General features: G+C 42.3%; 1 long non-coding RNA gene across 1 annotated transcript; it reads left to right on the top strand.

Moving 5' to 3' along the window:
* Positions 1-1,111: 1,111 nt before the first annotated feature.
* On the top strand, positions 1,112-17,182 carry LOC309563006. Its single transcript, XR_014225656.1, has 3 exons — positions 1,112-1,244; positions 3,464-3,546; positions 17,139-17,182. It is a non-coding gene; the product is annotated as an uncharacterized lncRNA (long non-coding RNA).
* The last annotated feature ends 6,298 nt before the right edge of the window (positions 17,183-23,480 follow it).

Below are 23,480 nucleotides of genomic sequence, written 5' to 3'. Positions count from 1 at the left end.
AATATTCTATATTCTGCCCTTGGGTTTTTACGCCCCAGGTGCATTATCTTGCACTTATCCACATTAAATTTCAGTTGCCAGAGTTCTGACCATTCTTCTAGTTTTCCTAAATCCTTTTCCATTTGGCGTTTCCCTCCAGGAACATCAACCCTGTTACATATCTTTGTGTCATCAGCAAAAAGACAAACCTTACCATCGAGGCCTTTTGCAATATCACTTATGAAGATATTAAACAAAATTGGTCCCAGTACAGATCCCTGAGGTACCCCACTGGTAACATGACCTTGTTCTGAATGTTCTCCATTGACTACAACCCTCTGTTGTCTGTCACTCAGCCACTGCCTAATCCACTCAACAATATGGGAGTCCATGCTCAATGACTGCAGTTTATTGATAAGTCTTCTATGTGGGACAGTGTCAAAAGCCTTACTAAAATCTAGATATGCAATGTCTACTGCACCGTCTATTATTTTAGTCACCCAGTCAAAAAAATCTATAAAATTGTTTTGACATGATCTCCCTGAAGTAAACCCATGTTGTTTTTCATCTTGCAATCCATGGGATTTAAGATGTTCCACAATCCTATCTTTTAATAGGGTTTCCATTAATTTGCCTACTATTGATGTCAGACTCACTGGTCTATGGTTGCTCGATTCCTCCCTACTACCTTTCTTGTGAATGGGCACTACATTTGCCAATTTCCAATCTTCCGGGACGACTCCTGTTACTAATTATTGGTTGAATAAATCTGTTAATGGTTTTGCCAGCTCACCACTAAGCTCTTTTAATAATTTTGGGTGTATCTCATCAGGACCCTGGAATTTGGCACAGAGCAGGTTTAGCATGAGTTAGGTTTTGCCTGAACTCATCCTTTAAACAGGAGTAAATAACTGTTCAAATTGACCCCATGACACTGTAAAGAAAAAAACTTTGGGCTGGAAATCCTCTTAAATTGATTTTAGATTAAAACTGTCTAAATAGCAGATCAGGAGATAACTAAACTGCTGACTGGGTGCTGATATTTGTCCCACCTGGAGGCTAGAAGGTAAATATTTTAGTAAATACATGTGGTATCAGGTATGTGAGAAAAGAAAGATGTGACTTCTAAATTAAACTTTAATTAAAACTTCTGTGTACTCAACTTGTTTGTCCTTTATTATATAAGCCAATCCCGTTCTTGGTAGTGTAGACCTCTACTGAAGCCTTCCAGCTGTCTACATTCTCAGCACCAACTGAACTACTCGGTAAGTATATTCTGGAATATTGTTATCTTATTATTATTATTATTCTTAATATAGTTATTGATAAGGAAAGAAACATTAGTATTCAGATTTCAGGTAAAATTTAAAAATCTCCTCTGTTTCATTTTGATTTTAAATGATGGCAAGGTTCCTCATATCATTTTTACCGTGATGGATTATTTTGCACAATGAATTCTTTAGGCCATTTCTTTTTCCAAGTTTCTTCAACCTTTAACTACATTTGATATGTACAGTAAAGGAGGAATCCATTTTTTTTTTTTTTTGCTATAATGGTTACTATAGGGGTATAATCAACCAAAAGTATAAAACATCTGTTTGGAAAGAATGATGACCTGCCTGCTCATATCTACATGACTTTTTCATACCAATGCTCTTGGTGATTTATTTATGATGTAGATCTACACATGTGGGCTCTTGTAGGCTCTCTGGGCTGTATTTAGCTTAACTATTGAAGTTCATACAGCTCTGAGTTAAATAGCTTTTCAATAGAAAAATGTCATATAATTGTTAAATAATATAAGTGTGATCCCCATTTAATGTTCTTGCACATTCATTATATTCTCTGCCCTGTGAAAAATTCAGTAAAGAAATAATCTTCTGACGCCATAAAGCACAGTGTCTCTTCTTTACCTGGTATGTTTGAGTTTTGTCTTAAAATTTCTTCACAGCTCGTAGTGGGGTGAGGGTAGGGGTGGGCTATCTTTGTTTGAGTGGGGTGGGGGATTGGGTTGAAGGGTAGGAAAGGTCTAAGGGGGAGGGATGCGCTAATTTTTAGCTGGGTTGTCACTGGTTATTTGTATATGAATATACAGTATGTCCCATTTTCAATAAAGACTAATGGTAGCCTTAATAGGTGCTGCGTCCTATTGTGGTTTATCTTTCATGTTGTATTTTTGGATGCACCTTCCCTACATTTTTGGGTATAGGCACCATAGCCGTTTACACTCCCAGAGATCTCATTTTTTGTGGGTTTCTGTAGTGCAGTAATAAGTACCTGTTGGTAGGCTGATCAGTGGTCCTTTGTTTAACTTTATTTTTGGAACTACCTAAACTTTGAAGAAATACCTTTTAAGGATGGGAAGTGTTTAAAGATAAAAAGTACTAATTTACTTGTATCAAAATCAAAAATGTGTTTAACAGTACAATTTACTGAGTAAGAAAATAAAACAAAATATAAACCCTAATAAACATAAAGGTATAGTGGAAACAAAAAATATTTGATCAAGTCATATTTGTGTGTACAATTTGTGGAAATGTGTGTCTGGATGTTAGAGAACAGTTCTGGTAGAGTAGATATATGTAGCACATGGTGTAATTAAAGTCTTTGTTATTAGCCAACCAGTAGAGGAGGGAGTTGGGTCATTCCGCTTTAGAACATAGAAAAACCGAACATGCTATAACTGAATTCCAATATCAATTATTTGGCTCACATATTATTAAATATCCTAATATAGTTATACATACAGTACTGTTATTTCATCATGTATGCCCTTATTAGGAAACAGTACAGTAGAAAGAAAGCATTCATAAGTTACATAGCTTAACATGATCAATTATTTTCACATAATCCCAATAGTCTCATTCTCATTCTCTCCAAACCAGGAACAAATTGAAATCACAGAGAAAAATTCTCTGGGAACTCTTCTCATTCATACAGGAAAAATCCTAAAGAAAACCTTAGTCCAGTTAGTAAAGCAGATTCATATACAGTAAAATGTATTTCAATCTAACATCCTTTACCACTGTTGGAGTGAGGGCAAGAGTGGGTAGACAAAGTGAGGCAAGAGGCATCCCTGTTTAGGATAAAAAGCCCTGGAAACCATAGATAGAGGAGATTTGGTTTTTGTGAACCAGCTCTAATAGTATTTGAGAACCTGCTGTGCTTTTCTTTCTGCGGTATTGAGGAATACGATAGATCAAATCGTATTCATTTTTTTATCCATGGGCAGCCAGATCCTATAAGGTCTGAAAGGTCTGATAAGGTCTGAAAGTCATCAAGCAAATCCATGTCATTAACAACACTCAACCTGCCAATAATGGGTGCCAGTCATATGTAAACCTTTATGAAGGTTTAGAACAAACATTGGAACTTTTGGAACAAACATTTTATGTGTACCTAACATTAGGGTTTCTTCGTATTATTTTTGAGCCATATTTTCAAATTTGTCCTCTTTTTCTTTTCATGAATCCAAATTATCAAGAGCCCAAAGATGTTCACCTTGAAGAAATCCCTGTTACTCCTTTTCTTCCTTGGGACCATCAACTTATCTCTCTGTGAGCAAGAGTAAGTATGTTAGGACTTTTTTTAAAATAAAAGTATAGATTTTAAAAGCTTAATGTGGTTCTAAAGTCTAAGTATGATTTACCTTAATGCATTCTCTCTATGAAGAAACAAAACTTCCCACTATAATATTCACAGCACCCGGGGCTTATGGGCATTCCTCATTACTATACCCCTATAACTAAAATATTCAACAATCAAATGTGGGAATATCAAAAATGCATAGCAGCAGCTCCCCACATGTACCCCTGTATATGTATACCACAAAGTATTAAAAGAGAAAAAGACACACTTAGCATATACCTTAAATAAATACAAAGTTGTCACTTTTACCCAATTTGTGCAAACTAGCAGCAAAGTTATGTGTGAATGTGATAGTGCTGAATTGGGACGTAAATTGTGATAGAGAAATAAAAATCCATGTGATAACCCCCACAAAATATATCTTTAAAACATTTTAGTCCATCTGTGACATTAAATTAAATTAAAATGTGCCATAAAATGTTACCTAAGTAAACCTTTATTGAAACCTCTATATCGGGGGTCTCCAAACTTTTTAAACAAAGGGCCAGTTTACCACCCTACAGACTTTAGGGGGGCTGGATTGTGGCCAGTGGGGTTAGAAAATGTCCTGGGCCCAGCATTAGTGAGAATAAACATTTCCACAGGGTTGGTGGTCAGTTACATAGCACCTGTGGTCAGTAGAGGAGGAATAGTGCCCCTTTATTGGTATCAGTGGAAGGATAAGTGCCCCATCATTTATATTTGTAGACGGAATAGTGCCCTATCATTTTTGACAGTAGCAGAAATTATTCCCCACTGTTGGTGTCACTGAGAGGAATATTGCCTCAAGGGCCGAATAAAGGCAAGCAAAGGGCCGCATTCCGCCCTCGGACCGCAGTTCAGAGAGCACTGCTCTATATCAAACATATTTGCAGCATCTTGTGGTTAAAAAGTATACACACCTTACTGCATCTAACATCACTTTATGCTTAAATCCTACAGACTCATACTCATATCTATCTTACATAGTCATGTATCGAAAAGATTATATACCATCTATCCCCCAATTCATATTATACCAAAAAGAAAAACCTAAATAATTCACTATCAAATTTACTGGATAAAATCATACTTATATTAATAAAAAAAATACATAAAATATATGAATATCAATGTGATCATTCATGCCTTATAAAGGGGAGGTGTACAATAAACTTAACCCCTAATTAAACCTTTAAAAATCTACAATAAAACATTTTGATCAATTTTAATGTTCATTCCATGTTGATTAAATTGGTTGTAAGGTCAACGATTTGAACCAGCATTATCCGTTTTACTTTTGGGCTCTTATTTTGGCAGTGTGTTTTGTTTTTTTTTGTCAAATAAAATGTCAAAATTTTTTCTATGTAGCCCAATATTGCATTCACGTGATTCCTTCTGGTCCCTCTCTGGAGCTCCAGAACTGATCTGGTTAGGGCTGCTAGTCCTCTGCTGATGTATATATGATAGGTCAGCAGAGCCTTCCATGAACTTTGGCCTTGTGCCTGATTGGTGCTGTGCCGATATAGCAGGTGATTCTGCATCCCAAGCTGCAGCCTGCAGAGAACGTGAAAGCAGTTAACTCCATAATCGCCGAGCACCATTTGAGGGACAGAGATGCAGCATTTCATAGGGGGGAGGGAGCCGAGCAACTGCCAGGAATTACAGAGCCGGACTCTGCCGACACTTCATTTATATCTCTACTAACATAGGAGGAAAAGGGGGGGATACGTGCTTTCACAATCATCATTATCAACAGAACCAGCATAAGACAACACAAAGATTTAATCCCACAGCTGTTGGGGAGGGAGCTGAGCAGGAGGATCACAATTAACCTCTCAATGGCCAGGCACTTTCACTATGTAGCCAGCAGCCACTACTTGAAGTCTGCTAGTTATTTTCAATCTGTCATTTCTCACAGTCAGCCTGGGGGGATGTGTGTGTGTGTGTAGGGGGGGGGGGGGGTCAGTCAGTGTAGGGGGTAAGAAATGTCTTTGCAGGGGGGTTTGGGGTGTCAGCTTAGGGGGTGTCAGTGTTGGGGAGTGGGGTGTGTCAATGTGGGGAATGGGGGAGCAGGAGTGTCAGTGTAGGAGTTGGGAGTGTCAGTGTGGGAGGTGACAGTGTAACAGGGTATGAACTGCGGGGCAAGATACACCCTGCCAGTGTCAATGTAGGGGGTGGTGGAGAACAAGGAAGGGGAGGGGGAAAGAGATATAGAGAGACGATGTACAGAGATACTTATGATGGAGGGATGTAAACTGCCCATGCTATCATGGATCGACAGCCATGATTAACATAGTTAGTTTACAGATAGGGACACAGGAACAAGCAGGATCATCCAGGTATTGTACAACATAGAAAACTTTACAAAGCAAGATCACAATGCAGTTTATACTGCTTTAAAAATACAGGAACATATTTTTTTTTAGGTTTACAAACACTTTAAGTGTTTCAATTTCATATATTTAACGGTTTTCATTCCTGGAAATCTTCTTTCTTAGATCGGATCCTCTCCAGTGGTTACTTACTTTATCTATTCCATAAAAAAATCAAGCCACTTTAGTCCTTGGTATGGCATACCCTAAAGTGGCTTGAAACACTATGGGAATGATTTTCACTCTCCAGTATTAGTAAATCAACCATTATGTTTCTTAAAACCCTTATGTATATTGTTTATGTATTCATTAATCTGGCTGGAAAGATTCTTAGTTGTGCTTCCCACATATTGGAGGCCACAAGGACACTCCAATATGAGGTGACGTGAGCTATAGTAGGAAATTAATTTATCTATTTTATATTGTTTACCAATATGATATGGTTAAAATGTAATGTAAATGTAATCTAAAGAAGCCCATCTGATCAATAAATGTCCCTCCCTTTTTTTTGGAGGTTCTGGAATATTTTGCACAATCTTTGTTCTTAGCCCTGGGGCCCTTCTATAAATGAATTTACCCAACATAACATCTTTCAGTAAATGGCCAATACTTCCTAATAATATTTTCCAGTTTCCTCTATTGAATCCTGAAACCTGTAAAAAATGCTGTATACATTTTTTTTGTTGTGGATGAACTTGGTCTCTCAAAAATTGTTCTCTGTCTATTTCACCTACCATCCTCTTAACATTTTCTAAATGACCCCATGTAGTCCTTTTCTACAAACCTATTGATTAATATTGTGGTTTGCGTGTCATAATTCTTGTATTCTCATGATTTGGCCTTTAAGGATACCTTTTATCTATTTGGGGGTGATGGCTGCTCCTGGTGGGGATATAACTATTTAAGTTTTATAATATAAGTCTTGTAGATTCACATAGGGGAGGATTATTTTGAGATCACGAGCTACAAGGAGATTGAGGCACAGGACTTTGCGAGCATGTAATTTATTTGGTTTATGAAACTATGTCACAGTTGGACTAAACTTCCCACAACTTGTTCTCTCCCACTCAGACACTGAAAGCAGCAGGAGACATAGGCTCCTGCTAGTCAATCTACTGTGATGAGGAAGCAGGGTTTGGCATACCAATGCTTTGTGTATCTATGGATGCACAAAGCCCAGCTCAGGAGTGCACTCACACAGGCACTGCCTTAGCATTCCACTTGCTGAGGGGGGCACCTGGACGAAGAAAGAGTAGACAGCGTCAGTTGGGACCACAAAAGATAAGGTAAGGGAAGACTCTGTGCACTATTGTTGCACAGAGCAGGTAAGTATATCTTTTTTTTTACTTTAGCATTTAATATCACTTTAACTCTGGGAAAACAGCTAAACATATAGAGGAAATACATATATAAGCATAGTTTTACTTTGTTTTACCTACTAAATAATGTTTAAGTCTTTTTATTCAGTCCTGAGATTTGCACAGCTCTGCTACACAGAACATCTGAAACAGACTTAACTAATTACATACAGCTGAACTGAATACAGTGAGCACAACTAAATTTACCAAACAACAAAGCAGCTCCACTGGCTACAGTGAGCCAAAACTAAATTTACCTAATTCTAGCATCTATCTAGGAGAGTGCAACACATACAATAATTCAGTTGGAGACAAACAACCCTAGAAGTGTACAAGGAGAGAGGGGAGTCGCTGATGTGAGAGACTAATTTGGCATGTCCTGAGAGATGCCTTATATCATTAAAGGGACAAGTTGGGGGAAGGGCAAGGGTATGGCAGAAAGGGCATAGCAATGGTGGGCAAGGGAGGAAGAGAGAAAAGGGAAAGAGGGGGAGGAGGGTGAGAGAAGGGTGAGCATGAGAACAGGGCAAATGGATTCCAAGGACACACCACCATTAAGAGGCCCAAAAGGTCCAGCTTAAATCCCACTGGAAGATGACACGTGGCCCAGGGACACTGCAAATAAGTGTTGTAACATGGGGGACCATTAGCTCAGAGGCAGTTTGCGTTTTTCAGTGATTCACTGTAGTCAGGACTGTGGTTTAAGGGCATGGCAGCCCATTTTTATTAAAACAATAAGGAAAGTCCATAACATAGTTTCCCACGCAGGGGTTCTTCTCCAGTAAATATATATATAAACTGAAAATGCTAGCCCACCTGGCTCTCTCGCTGTAGCACTACCTCTGCTCTTGGTTCTGGTCACACAGACCACAGATTCCTTTAGTGTGGACCAGGGCCGGACTGGGAATAAAAACCAGCCCTGGAAATAATTTCATACCAGCCCCATAGCATTATTATACCAACCCAACATCATAACGCCATTTACGCCAAGAAAATTCCGGTTAAAAGTGGTGAAGGTGGAGCAATCCAGGGGACCCCAGGACCTCTGGGAATGTGTGTGTGTGTGTGGGGGGGGGGGTAATGATATAAGGGGAGCCTTTATATTAATGCCCTCTTACATTATTGTATTCCCCTTCCCCCCTTACATCACTGACCCTCCCCCTTCAGACTTGCCTGATGGCGCTGTCCCTGACCTCCTCTCACCTTTTGCGCAAACCAATCAATATACGCCTATTGGGACTTGTTGTCCTCCGCTAGTTGGGGGAGGGTAACATATCCTCAGTTCTGAAGGGTTTATGCTGGGACTTGCAGCTCTTCGCTTTAGGGAGGGTCACATCCCCCAAAAGTGACAGAGTACAAGTCCCAACATGAACCCCTCAGAGGTGAGGATGTGACACCCCCCCCCCAACTAGTGGAGGACAACAAGTCCCAACATGAGCCACTGAGATTTAAGAACGTGATCCCCCAAAAGTGCAGGACTACAAGTTCCAGCATGAACCCCTGAGATCTAAGGATGTGACCCCTTATATCTGACGGGGTCAAGTCCCAGCAAAAATTTCTGAGATCCATCCTTGTGACCTCCTCCTCCCATCCCTCTGCAGGTGTCATCTGCTTCCACCTCGTCCTGCCTAGCAAACACAATAAAGAGACTTCTGCTCACTTCCAGTGCTTCTTCTTTCCAACCCACATCTGCAAGAGCTTCAAATCAGTTTTTTTTTATTTACCTGGTTACAGCAGACTCCCACCACCTCGATACAGTACATCCCACCAGGCATCTTCTGGCTGCAGTGCCCACATCTTCTTTTCAAATGTGGCGGGCTGCAGAAGGGGGGGGGCGGGTAACATTCGATCTCTAATGCTGATTGGCTGAGAGGTGGTGGGGCGGAGCAATTGTTGCAGCCGCAGAGACTCGGATTACATCGTCTCGGGGGGCTGGCTCTCGAGCATCTCCGGAACTGCGCATGTGCAGTTTCGAGCCGAGCTGGTCAAAGGACGGTCGGTTTGTGTTCAGTTCACAGCTCCTGGGCGCAGGTCAGAAGAGGACTTTGACGTCCCTCCCCTCTGTGTCATCTCACGGCGCTCTTCTTTCTACCCGGCCACCGTGACCCGCCCGGGATCGGTCCTGGGCAGGCACCGCAGCAGCTTCCCAGCCCCAAAGCGGCCCCAGGGCAGGCATCCTAGCGGGAAAATTCCCGGTATCCCGCTAGGCCAGTCCGGCCCTGGTGTGGACGACTTCACACTAACGCACATGGCTCCACACTAACGTACAACGCTCTTCTGGCCCCAGGCCGTTTACTGTCTCATACAGACACTCAGGCTTTGACTGCCACATGCAGCCTCTCCGACTACTGGAGACCACCTGTCTCCTTTGGGTGGAGCAGTCTCTAACTGGGAGCTCTGAGGTCTTCCTAGACCCTCATTATAATGGCTGTGTGCACCTGAGCACACACCCTGCTGGTCATCCATAAAACATGAACACAGAGTTGGAGATTCCGTCCCTCCCAAGACACTATGAAATCTCCAAACTACAGAGCCCCATCGAGGTATATCAAAACCTGAAGAAAGCTGCAAAAGCAGTTTTCTCCACTGCACATCTACGCTCTGTAGTCCTGCACAGAGCCAATGTGCACACTCTGTGTCCTTTAAATGACCACTTTCACCGTGACAGAGTCTTGACCTGTCACAGTGTCCATTGTATCAGTCAGTCTGGCTTCTATTTTTCATGCAGCATGACTAAGCTGACCCTGAATTTGGTTTCAGCCAAAAAAGAGTAGAACATTTCCAAGCTTTATCAAAGGAAGAACAAAGAGCCTAATGTGCTGCCACTGAAGTAATGATAATGGGAGAATGCAGATAGCCCCAAAAGGCAATAAATAGGGATTAATAATGAGGAATATATCTGCTAATTCTAGTAGTGTCACCACATACTGAAATGTATATATATATATATATATATATATATATAGATACATATATATACAGGGCTTTTTTTCAGCGGGAATGTGGGGGAACGCAGTTCCGGCACCTCCAATGGGTGCTGGAGGGTCTACTGATGCTAGCTGCTGGGAGATTTATTATTGCTGGAGGGGATCTATTTTTGCATAGCAATCTATTGTTGCTGGTGGAGGATCTTTTGATACTGAGGGTTAATTGTTGCTAGAAGGGATCTACTGTTTAGTGAGGGGTCCACTGTTCCTGGCTGCTAGAGAGTGCATTGATGCTGGCTGCTGGGAGATCTTTTGCTGCTGCTGGGGGGGAGGTCTATTGCTGCTGGCTGCGGGGGATCTATTTTATTGCTTTTCTTGTTATCAAAACCTAATTCTATATATTCCAATACAAAATTATACTTGGCTCTATATTCTCTAAAAGGGGCTGTACTGGAAGCTGGGTAGGGGGTGGAACCAAGGGTCATTGCTCAGAGGTTGGAAGGGGTGGAAATAAGGGTCAGTGCTCGGAGGTTGGAAGGGGTGGAACCAAGGGTTAGTGCTCGGAGGTTGGAAGGGGTGGAACCAAGGGTTGGTGCTCGAAGGTTGGAAGGGGTGGAACCAAGGGTCAGTGCTTGGAGGTTGGAAGGGGTGGAACCAAGGGTCAGTGCTCTGAGGTTGGAAGGGGTGGAACCAAGGGTTGGTGCTCGGAGGTTGGAAGGGGTGGAACCAAGGGTTAGTGCTCGGAGGTTGGAAGGGGTGGAACTAAGGGTCAGTGCTCGAAGGTTGGAAGGGGTGGAACCAAGGGTCAGTGCTTGGAGGTTGGAAGGGGTGGAACCAAGGGTTAGTGCTCGGAGGTAGGTAGGGGCGGAGACACAAATTAACTTAGAAGGGGGAGTTCCTGCACCTATTTTCTGAGAAAAATATATATATATATGTATATATATATGGTAAATCAGTGCTAAATTCCATTAATAACATATATAAATATGTATCTAAACTTTTGCAAACAAGAATAATTGACATATGTTGTCCACATAAAATATCATAAAGAGATTAAATGAAAGTGCTGGTGGTAAATCTGTGTATCCATTTATGTGCAAAACAATGCTGATCAGCAGAAAAATAATTTATATAATAAAGTGTTCAAGTACAAAAAGGTAACCAGTATAGTGCTTATACATGAATTGTACAACAACATAAATATCTGTGTTACTATCAAAGTGCAAAAAAAAGTGATGGTGCTTAAGTAAAAAAAGTCCAGCTTAAAACATATATTGCAAAACCATGCAAACACCGCAGCTTGTGACGGTGATGTAATTGACGTGGTGTGCACTCAATTCCAATATTATCACCGATGTGACCGATATCCGCAGTGAATCCAAACACTGATAAAAATGGCCGCTCACCTTAAAGTGAATGGTAACAAGCGAAGTATGGAGACAAGAGTGACTTTTATTTTGCAATGCACTTTTATATTGTCAGCACCTTACTGCATATTTATTCATATGTTTACAATTTCTTTTGGATGTATCAATAGTAGCGTTATCACATATTCACATGTTATTAATCTTAGGATGTGGGAACACATTTAGGTGATAGCAGCAGCTTTATTTATTTTATTAGGTTTTTTTTTCAAATTTTGCCTACAATTCACAGTGGTAGCGCACAATTACTTTACGTTTTTTTATTTGTTCATCACTATCATACCCCCTCTTATCGTCTCTTCTCCAGAGAGAATAAGTTCAAAGCTTTTAGTCTTTCATCATAGTTGAAGTCCTCCAGTCCCTTTATTAGCTTTGTTGCCCTTCTCTGGACTCTCTCCAGTTCCAGCACATCCTTCCTGAGGACCGGTGCCCAGAACTGGATCTGCATACTCAAAATGTGGCTGGACCAAAGTCTTGTAGAGGGGAACAATTATTATTTTATCTCTGGAATTAATCCCCTTTTTAATGCATGCCATATATATATATATACCCTACTAACCATTAGGAAATCAGACCAACCTTCTAAAAATTAAAATCTTCTAAAAACTTTATATATATTACAAGTTAGTAATCATAAGATGGGTTGTCTGCATTAGTTTATTTTATTTTTAGGCTTTATCCCCTCTGTTTTGTCCTTGTGATTTGGCCAGTAACTCACTTGCTCTGGATGAAAGAGCAAAAAAAAAACAGGAAGTGACGTCACCCGCCTCCTCCCGACGCCTCCCTTGCGTTGCCTTGCGTCGGGAGGAGCCGGGTGACGTCACTTCCTGGTCTACGGCCGTGACTGGAAGTTGTTCTTTCCTATACCCCGTGAGCTGTGGTAGAGCTATATCAAGATTTTAAATGTAAGTTATTATGTTTTTTTCTAATAAATATTTGAAAATACTACACCATGAGCCCCCTTCTTGTCATTTGCATCTTCATGAGGGAGAGTGACGAGTGAACAGAGTCCGGGCGTATCTACATCCACTTTTCCCCTGGGCAATCTGATAAAGGCTTGTCTGGAAACACAGCAATTAAACCATACCAATTGTCCCCCTGGGTTATCTGATTGAGGCTTGTCAGGAGACACTGTGACTAAAAGTTCAATCCAAAATAGACAACTACTAAGGTGCAAAAAAAGTGCAAATTCCAACGTCTCTTTTCAATTAAGTGCATAAATTGGTCACTCGGGGTGTATCCTCTCTCTTTATCTTGTGCTCAGATTACCAGGTGAAGTGCCTGCTTATCTCCATTAAAAACCCACAAGGGGTCAGAACAGCTAGATATGAAAGTATTCTCTGGCGTCCATTCTCTATATGGCTCCACACTGCTCAAGAATACTCCAGAGTAACATATAGGAAGAAAAAGACAATTTCCAAGAGTGCAGTACCCGGGTTAATAATTATAATGAATCACAATCCCAGCTTAAACCATTAAACTCACATTTATTAAGATAATACACAGCGTGTAAAAAAAAAAATCTAATTCCAACCGTTTTCACATGTATAACTTCTAACCTGCCCACCTATTAGTACCTCTACGCGTTACGCCACATCCCTTCACATGACTTCAACTGGGGGATGATGTACAAATACTGTACTGGCGACCGTAGCACAGGGAACATACTTTTCAGCAAAAGAGAATTTAAAAAGACAAGAGGACATATACCAAAATTAGAAGAGAAGTGGTTTAACCTTAAACTGCGTAAAAGGTTCTTTACTGTCAGAACGGTAAGGATGTGGAATTCTCTTCCACAAGCAGTGGTGTCAGTGGGGAGCACGGATAGTTTCAAAAATGATTAGATGGGCACCCTAATGACCACAACATACAGGGATATACAATGTACTATTGACATAAACACATACACACATCAAAGGTTGAAATGGATGGACCGGTGTGTCTTTTTTTTTCAACTTCACCAACGATATAACAATGATTGTTTTTGACCGTAACAATGAGAAAATTTAAACAAATAAAATGGAAAATTTAGATCGAATGAGCAAAATTCTAGCTGTGAATGTGATTTCCATTTGGGGAAAATCTCACATATTGTAATGCAGATGTTCTAAGGCACAAAAGAAACCTTTTTAATACATTTGGGATTCCATCCATGCAGCAGGCCTGGATAAACTTTTAAGGGACTTTGAACCAGTGGCGTACCAATGGGGGGGGGGGGAGGCGGCCCGCCCCGGGTGCCATGCACTGGGGGGTGTCAGCCGCCGGTGTCCTGCCCGGCGTGTTCTGACAGATCCCGTATCGCAGTGTGAAGGCAGCTGCAGTGGCAGCTCCTTCAGTCTGTGCTGCTAGCGGGGGGCGGAGCTGTGGCGGGAATAAGGGGAGCGGAGCCACGGACTGGATAGGGGCGGAGCCTCAGAGGGAAGAAGGTGAGTGCGTGCCCATTGCCCAAGTGTGTGTGCTGGAAAGGAGGGAGATGGGGGAAGTTGCATATAGAGGAAATCATCTTTCCCTATTCTTCCTGCAGCTGCTGAATAACTGATTCTCCTCCTCTCCCTCCTGCAGGAAGAATAGGGAAAGATCAATTCATCTATATGCAGCTGCCCCATCCTATTCCTATACAACTTCTTTCGCTGGCCCCCCAGTGCTCTTAACCCCCCCCTCCAGTGCTTCTAATCCCCTCTCAGTGCTCTTACCTCCCCCCCAGTGCACTAGACCCCCCTGTTCTTTAGCCCCCCCCGATGCTCTTCAGCTCCCCACAGTGCTTTTCATCTCCCCCCCTGTGCTCCCTGTCCCCCCCAGTGCTCTCCACCCCCCTGGGTTTCCCTGCCTGCACCCCAAGTGCTCCCTGTCCCCCCCAGTGCTCTCCACCCCCCTGGTTTTCCCTGCTCGCCCCCCAAGTGCTCCCTGTCCCCGCCAGTGCTCTCCACCCCCCTGTTTTTCCCTGCTCACCCCCCAAGTGCTCCCTGTCCCCCCCAGTGCTCTCCACCCCCTGCGCCTTCCAACCCCCCTACAATGCTTTCCAAACCCCCTCTTAATTCTCTCCAGTCCCCCCCCCACCGTGCCTTTCAGCTCCTCCAGTGCTCTCTGCTTCGCCTGTGCTCTCCGGCCCCGCTAGTGCTCTTCTATCTTCTATCATAACTACAGTCTCTGAGCATCTCTTGTATCATGTCTGCAGTCTCTGACCATCTACTGTATCATGTCTGCAGTCTCTGACCATCTCCTGTATTATGTCTACAGTCTCTGACCATCTACTGTATCATGTCTACAGTCTCTGACCATCTCCTGTATCACGTCTGCAGTCTCTGACCATCTACTGTATCATGTCTGCAGTCTCTGACCATCTACTGTATCATGTCTGCAGGCTCTGACCATCTACTGTATCATGTCTGCAGTCTCTGAGCATCTCCTGTATCATGTCTGCAGTCTCTGACCATCTACTGTATCATGTCTGCAGTCTCTGAGCATCTACTGCATCATGTCTGAAGTCTCTGACCATCTCCTGCATCACGTCTGCAGTCTCTGATCATCTACTGTATCATGTCCTCAGTCTCTGACCATCTCCTGTATCATGTCCTCAGTCTCTGACCATCTCTTGTATCATGTCCTCAGTCTCTGACCATCTCTTGTATCATGTCTTCAGTCTCTGACCATCTCCTGTTTCATGTCCTCAGTCTCTGACCATCTCTTGTATCATGTCTGCAATCTCTGACTATCTCTTGTATCATGTCCTCAGTCTCTGACCATCTCTTGTATCATGTCTGCAATCTCTGACTATCTCTTGTATCATGTCCGAAGTCTCTGACCATCTCCTGTATCACGTCTGCAGTCTCTGACCATCTCTTGTATCATGTCTGCAGTCTCTGACCATCTACTGTATACTGTCTGCAGTCTCTGACCATCTACTGTATCATGTCTGCAGTCTCTGACCATCTCCTGTATCACGTCTGCAGTCTCTGACCATCTACTGTATCATGTCCTCAGTCTCTGATCATCTCCTGAATCATGTCTGCAATCTGAGCATCTCCTGTATCATGTCTGCAGTCTCTGACCATCTCTTGTATCATGTCTGCAGTCTCTGACTATCTACTGTATCATGTCTGAAGTCTCTGACCATCTCCTGTATCACGTCTGCAGTCTCTGACCATCTCTTGTATCATGTCTGAAGTCTCTGACCATTTCCTGTATCATGTCTGCAGTCTCTGACCATCTCTTGTATCATGTCTGCAGTCTCTGACCATCTCCTGTATCATGTCCTCAGTCTCTGACCATCTCTTGTATCATGTCCTCAGTCTCTGACCATCTCTTGTATCATGTCTTCAGTCTCTGACCATCTCATGTTTCATGTCCTCAGTCTCTGACCATCTCTTGTATCATGTCTGCAATCTCTGACTATCTCTTGTATCATGTCCTCAGTCTCTGACCCTCTCCTGTATCATGTCCTCAGTCTCTGACCATATCTTGTATCATGTCCTCAGTCTCTGACCATCTCTTGTATGACGTCTTCAGTCTCTGACCATCTCCTGTATCATGTCCTTAGTCTCGGACCATCTCTTGTATCATGTCTGCAATCTCTGACTATCTCTTGTATCATGTCCTCAGTCTCTGACCATCTCTTGTATCGTGTCCTCAGTCTCTGACCATCTCTTGTATCATGTTCTCAGTCCCTGACCATCTCCTGTATCATGTCCTCAGTCTCTGACCATCTTCTGTATCATGTCCTCAGTCTCTGACCATCTCTTGTATCATGTCTGCAATCTCTGACTATCTCTTGTATCATGTCCTCAGTCTCTGACCATCTCTTGTATCGTGTCCTCAGTCTCTGACCATCTCTTGTATCATGTTCTCAGTCCCTGACTATCTCCTGTATCATGTCCTCAGTCTCTGACCATCTTCTGTATTATGTCTGCAGTCTCTGACCATCTCCTGTATCATGTCTGTAGTCTCTGAATATCTCCTTTAGCAAGTCTCCAATCTCTTACTTAAACACATTGCTAATAATATTAGCTATCTATTTATGCTGAAGGTAGGACTGTGCAGGGGAGGCAGAGAGTGCAAAAGGGGGAACTGTGATTAGAGAGACGGAGGGCAGACTGCAAGGGGCACTGTGTACGCCACTGCTTTTAACAATAATAATTGACTCAATGACACCAAGTCTGGTGAATGATTCTTCAGAATTTCCATATGAATGAAATCCTACTGGTGTATGTGCAGCTTTAGTTGTGTTCACTTACTGATGGGACAGGTCTGAGCCGTAGCATGGAACACATGAGAGTGCTCCAACTGATTATTCAATAAGAAATTTGAGTTTGTGGCATCCCGCTGTGCCATATTCCTTTACCTTGATAATGTGGTCATAGAATAATAATAGTCAATGTGGCCTAAAAATACACATTTGTGGTCCCAGTAAAATGCAGTTTTTGTGTAATAATCAATGTTGTTTTATTGACCGATAACTGTGTCTTCGCCCAGGAGAGATGCCGATGAAGAAGAAAGAAGAGATGAGCCAGATGAAAGTAATGTTGAAGTGGAAAAACGATTTTTACCAGCCATTGCAGGAATTTTGAGTCAACTTTTCGGCAAATAACCAAAAAATGTTGAAACTTTGGAAATGAAATTGGAAATCATCTGATGTGGAATATCATTTAGCAAAATGCACAACAGATGTCTTATAAAAAAATAAAAATATCACATACATTGTGTATTCTTCTTTTTTATTATTTTTATGTGATGAACCTACTTTAGTTCAGGGAAATAATGTCCTTAGCGCACTTCCCAGGGAATGTAATTATTTATCGACTTTCATTTGGATAAATTATAAATATAACAGTGCAGTGCAATGCATTCATTCATATAACATAGTAAGTCATAACCCATATACCCTGTGAAAAGTAATAACAAACATCTAATGAATTGTAAAAGTCTCTTTTCATCTCTTGACTAGGGATGATCGAACTTTTGAAAAGTTCGGTTCGACCAGAACACCCGAATTTCCCAAAAGTTTGCTTCGGATTCCAGAACCCCATTGAAATCAATGGGAGCCGAACTTCGGGAATCAAAAAACACAATTTTGAAGCCCTAAAACCCAATAAATGCCCCTAAAAAGTGCCTAGGGTTCGGGGTTCTGGGTCATGCCCAGGGACTATGAATCAGGCAAAGAAAAGTTCTTAAAAATTGTCGTTTTTGAAAAAAAAAAAAAAAAGAGATTTCTTTGGATTTAGAGTCTGGGGGGGGGGAGGGGGGGTCTAAAAAGTGTACCTGTGAAGTTTCAGCTCTGTAGCATGTCCAGAACCAGAAAAAAATGATTATTTTTCTTCGAATTTCAGTAGCGCAGGGATGGTGTTACCCTCCTTTCACACCTGGGCGTTTTTCTTTCAGGCGATTTTCAGGCATTTTTGGGTGTTTTTTGAAGGCGTTTGGAGGCAGGCATAACATCTGAACTTCTGTATAGGGGTATATATATATATATATATATATATGTGTATGTATATATATATATATATATATATATATATTTATGTGTATATATGTGTATATATGTGTGTGTGTGTGTATATATATATATATATATATATATATTTATATATATATATATATATATATATATATACATATACATATATATACACATATATATATATACTGTATATATATATATGTATAAATGTATACCCCTAACCCAGAATCTGCATAGTGGGGTCACCCTGGCATGGCAGAGTCAGGTCACCCTAAACTACACTACGGTCACCCTGACATGGCAGAGTTCGGTCACCCTGGCATGGCAGAGTCAGGTCACCCTAAACTACACTACGGTCACCCTGACATGGCAGAGTCAGGTCACCCTAAACTACACTACGGTCACCCTGACATGGCAGAGTCAGGTCACCCTAAACTACACTACTGTTACCCTGACACTTAAAAGTATCCCTACAAAAACTAGATTATTGAATCTAACTATAGTGGTATATAGTACCCTAACTACACTGCATATCCCTTTCCTCACACTAAAAGAACAGCTCCATACAGCATAAGATAATTGCAAAATGACACTGGAGCTTTACAAGCAGCAGATGAAACACAAATGCTTCCACTCTCTTCCACAGCCTCTGTATTATAGTGCTAGAGGTTTGGCGGGGCTATGTTATATACTTGGGGGCGTATTCACTCCTGATTGGCCTCTGGACCCCGTAGTCACTCCAATCACATTCCTAGCAGACTCCTGCCCCCTCAATTGGCTTTTACTGATGTTTCTGGGCCAATCACGGGCTTTTAAAGCCCAGTTCCTGTCCCATTGCATTTTGGGCGATTCTGGTGACCGAATTCCGAACTTTTACCGCAAAAAGTTCGGAATTCGGCCGAATTTCGAACACCCAATGTTCGGGTCGAACCGATGGTCGACCCGAACCACTCGATCATCCCTACTCTTGACTATATATGCATGATAGTGTCCTTCAGTTTTACACCATTGTGCATAAAACTTATGACAAATAAAACAATCTTCCCAACTGTGTTCATTGAACCTCCAACTCTATACGAAGTGCCCGCTCACCTCCTGCATCAGACCCCACTACAGAGTCTATAATGCCTTATGCACTTCTCCTTTGGATGTCCCTGTTTCTCTCTGCCTTCTGCTCTATCCAAATATGAGTGGTCAGAGTATAGTTTTACTCATCCTTCATAGAACATGCCATGAAATAAAAAAGGGGGAGAACCATAGTGCTCTCTGTAAAACCTGGTATTCACTTAAAATTAGGGAACACCATTACAAAAAAAGACTTAAAAACAAGCTTAACAAATCCTCAGCTCATCGCTGATGCTCGAACATTGGTATGACGTCACGGGCTCGGCTCCTTCCACCTATACCTGTTACACCCTCCTATTGGGCTGCCTCAGTAGGCGGGGAGCAGACATAGTATTCACCCTTTTTATTTTTTCCATTACTCTAAACAAGTGGCTAATTTGGAAGATCCGGAAGTGCCCATTACCACGAGAACAGCAGCCTACGTCACCTCCTGCCATTTTACTCTTACTCAAACAAGAACTTCACCCTCTCCGGAACTGTAAGTGACATTACACATTTATACTCCGGAAACCGTGACGATGCTGTCATTTCTTGGTAGTCACCGTAACAATGGCAAACTGACAGGGACATCTAAAATTACTCGGCCAGCCGTACTCGTGACAAACCATTTACCTCCCGACATGACAGTCCTCAGGATGACTGAAGTACAAAAACATTATATACCATACCCTATCATTTATTAATAACATTAACGTCTAAAAATATATTAAATATTATTTTATATTATATACCATTACCCCTACTATTGTGCACCTCTACTATAAAACATAAACAATTTTACACGTTGAAAATGAATACAATGTTGTATGTTAAAAATGAGCAGCTAATCCTCATACACATATTGAAAAAAAGGAGTAAAAAAAACTAGCATACACACCGCAGTGGGATGCTTGTTTGTCTCACCCACTCGGCGCTAAGGTGCTACAGGCTATAATAAATAGCTCTCATAAATACAGTAATAAAAAGTATAAATATCAAAATCCGATTATAGGTATATATACATAAAATTATAAAATGATATAAAATCACACATTCATCTAAAACCTCTCAGATGTCAGCAGCCGTTATAAATAAGAACAATCATAAAAAATGGTGTGTACATCTAGTAAAACCACATGTCAAAACTAACAGCGCTACATAATAGATCACATAGTCCATAATGCGTCATATTATATTCATATAATAACAGTCCAGCCAGATAAAAACATCTGTGATGATAAATTCCTATATAGGATGTTTCCATACTCAATACAGATATTCGTGCACCATCACCACACCGGCATACCCCCCAAGTAGTGCACACGTACCTCACCACGGGGGATACAGGGCCAAAACAGATGTATACTCAAGCAGATAATCTCTCTGAAACAGCTCCGGACCTCCGCAAAGCTGCAGGCTGGATCACTCCATAAATAGATGTGAATGAAAATAAAGCGCTCATAGCGTAACTCCATAAACACTCTTGCATTTATTAGGATAAAACAAACAAACTGCACTCACAAACATGATGAAAGTAAAAGCATCCAATAGTGAAATCAATGGTCCCGAACCGGGCTACCTGCACGGTTCCCGCCGCCCCGTTGTGGAGCCGAAGCTGCGGCTAGTACCGCCGTACGACTTCCCGGGTTCGGCGTGACGTCAGACATCCGGAACGTCACGTTGCTATGGTCACCGCGTGTCCACGCTCTAACGCGTTTCGTCATTGGCTGACTTCTACAGAGGGCATGGACACATGGCGACACCACTCCCAGCCTGCAGCTTTGCAGAGGTCCGGAGCTGTTTCAGAGAGATTATCTGCTTGAGTATACACATACACATATACATCCCATAATAGATTGATCCCAGTGCAGACAGAAACAATGGAACAATGGGATACAGGCACTTAACAATAACAATTGCTGCCAACCCCCCCCCCCCAAAAAAAAATCACGCCCACCAAAAGACCCCCACATTAATTGTTTTATATCATGATAATTAAAAACAAAAAACTAAAATGTATTTTATCAGAAAGTCAGATTTACATTCAACAGCACCCCCACTTCACATCATGAGTCCCCCCTTAACATTAGGAGCTCCATACTTAGCATTCCTCCATCACCTTCTGTTTCCATCACTCCATCACTTCTTCACCTCTTGTTTCCATTACCGCCTGTCTATATCACTCCATCCCTCCTTCACCTCCTGTATCCATCCCTCATTCACCTCCTGTCTCCATCACTCCATCCCTCCTTCACCTCCTGTCTCCAATACTCCATCCCTCCTTCACCTCCTGTCTCCATCACTTCATCCCTCCTTCACCTCTTGTCTCCATCACTCCATCACCTCCTGTCTCCATCACTCCATCCCTCCTTCACCTTCTGTCTCCATCACTCCATCACCTCCTGTCTCCATCCCTCCATCACCTCCTGACTCCATCCCTCCATCACCTCCTGTCCATCCTACCATCCCTCTGTTGTAGGTCACTCCAACCTCTTTACCCTCCATTACTCTCGTCCCTCTGTTACTCTATCGCTCTCTCCATCCCTCCTTTCATCTTTCCATAACTCCATCACATCCTTTTATCTCTTACTCCATTCCTCCATAATACTGTCCATACAACAATCCTTGTGCCCTATATTCCTCCACCCTTTCTATTCTTCATTACTTTCATCCCTCTTTTATTCTCCCCCTCTATCATTCCATAACTCCACCACTCTATTCACTTGCTCTCTCTCTCCATCACCCCCTCTATTATTCTGTTTTCTCTCTTTATCTTTCCTTAACTCCATCACCCCATCCCTCTATCCTTTGCTCCATCACTCCATTTCTCTGTCTCTCTCACTATCCCTCCATGCTTTGCTCCATACCTTTATCTATCGGTCTCGCTGTCACCCAATCTATACCTCCATCCTTTACTCACTCCTCACTCTTTCCCTCTCCCTCCCTTATCACTCCACCATTCTGTCTTTCCATTATCAAATAAAAATATTCTAGCGTTCTGCCACACCAAATGTGCTCACTACTTACTCAGATAAAAAAATACACTGCTCAAAAAAATTTAAGGAACACTTTGAAAACACATCAGATCTCAATTGGAAAAAAAATTCATGCTGGATATCTATACTAATATGGACTGGGTAATTTGTTAGGAATGAAAGGATGCTACATCGTTTAATGGAAATGAAAACTATCAACTTACAGAGGGCTGAATTTAAAGACACCCCGAAAATCAAAGTGAAAAAATTATGCCCCAGGCTTGCCCATTTTGCTTAAATGTCATTGCTGCAACTCAAAATTGTACTCAGTAGTTTGTATGACCCCCACATGCTTGTATGCATGCCTGACAACGTCGGGCATGCAACTAAAGACAGCGGATGGTGTCCATGAGCTCCTGGTGCCAGCTAAAGGTGTCGGATGGACCAAAACATATTGTCCCAGAGGTGTTCTATAAGATTTATGTCAGGCGAGCATGGCGGCCATTCAGTGGTATCAATTCCTTTATCCTCCAGGAACCGGCTGCATACACTCGTCACATGAGGCTGGGCATTGTCATGCACCAGGAGGAACCCAGGAACCACTGCACCAGCGTAGGGTCTGACAATGGGTCCAAGGATTTCATCCCGATACCTAAAAGCAGTCAACGTGCCATTGTCTAGCCTGTAGAGGTCTGTGCATCCCTCCTTGGATATGCCTCCCCAGATTATCACTGACCCACCACCCAACCGGTCATGCTGAATGATGTTGCAGGCAGCATAACATTCTCCACAGCTTCTCCAGACCCTTTCATGTCTGTCACATGTGCTCAGGGTGAACCTTGCTCTGATCTGTGAAAAGCACAGGAAGCCAGTGGCGGACCTGCCAATTCTGGTGCTCAATGGCAAATGTCAGTCAAGCTCTACGGTGTCGGGGAAGTGAGCACAGGGCCCACTAGAGGACGTTGGGCCCTCAGGCCACCCTCATGAAGTCTGTTTCTGATTGTTTGGTCAGTGACATTCACATCACAGGCCTGCTGGAGGTAATTTGGAGGTCTGGCAGTGCTCATCCTGTTCCTCCTTGCACATAGGAGCAGATGCCGGTCCTGCTGATGGGTTAAGGACCTTCTACGGCCCTGTCCAGCTCCCCTACAATAACTGCCTACCTCCTGGAATCTCCTCCATACTCTTGAGACTGTGTTGGCAGACACAGCAGACCTACTGGCAATGGCATGTAATGATGTGCCATCCTGGAGGAGTTGGACTGCCTGTGCAACCTTC

This window comes from Pelophylax lessonae (assembly GCF_965119305.1).
Source record: "Pelophylax lessonae genome assembly, chromosome: 9".
Classification (NCBI taxonomy): Eukaryota; Metazoa; Chordata; class Amphibia; order Anura; family Ranidae; genus Pelophylax; species Pelophylax lessonae.
The sequence above is the reverse complement of the archived record's forward strand: the minus strand, read 5'-3'. Positions and strand labels throughout refer to the sequence as shown.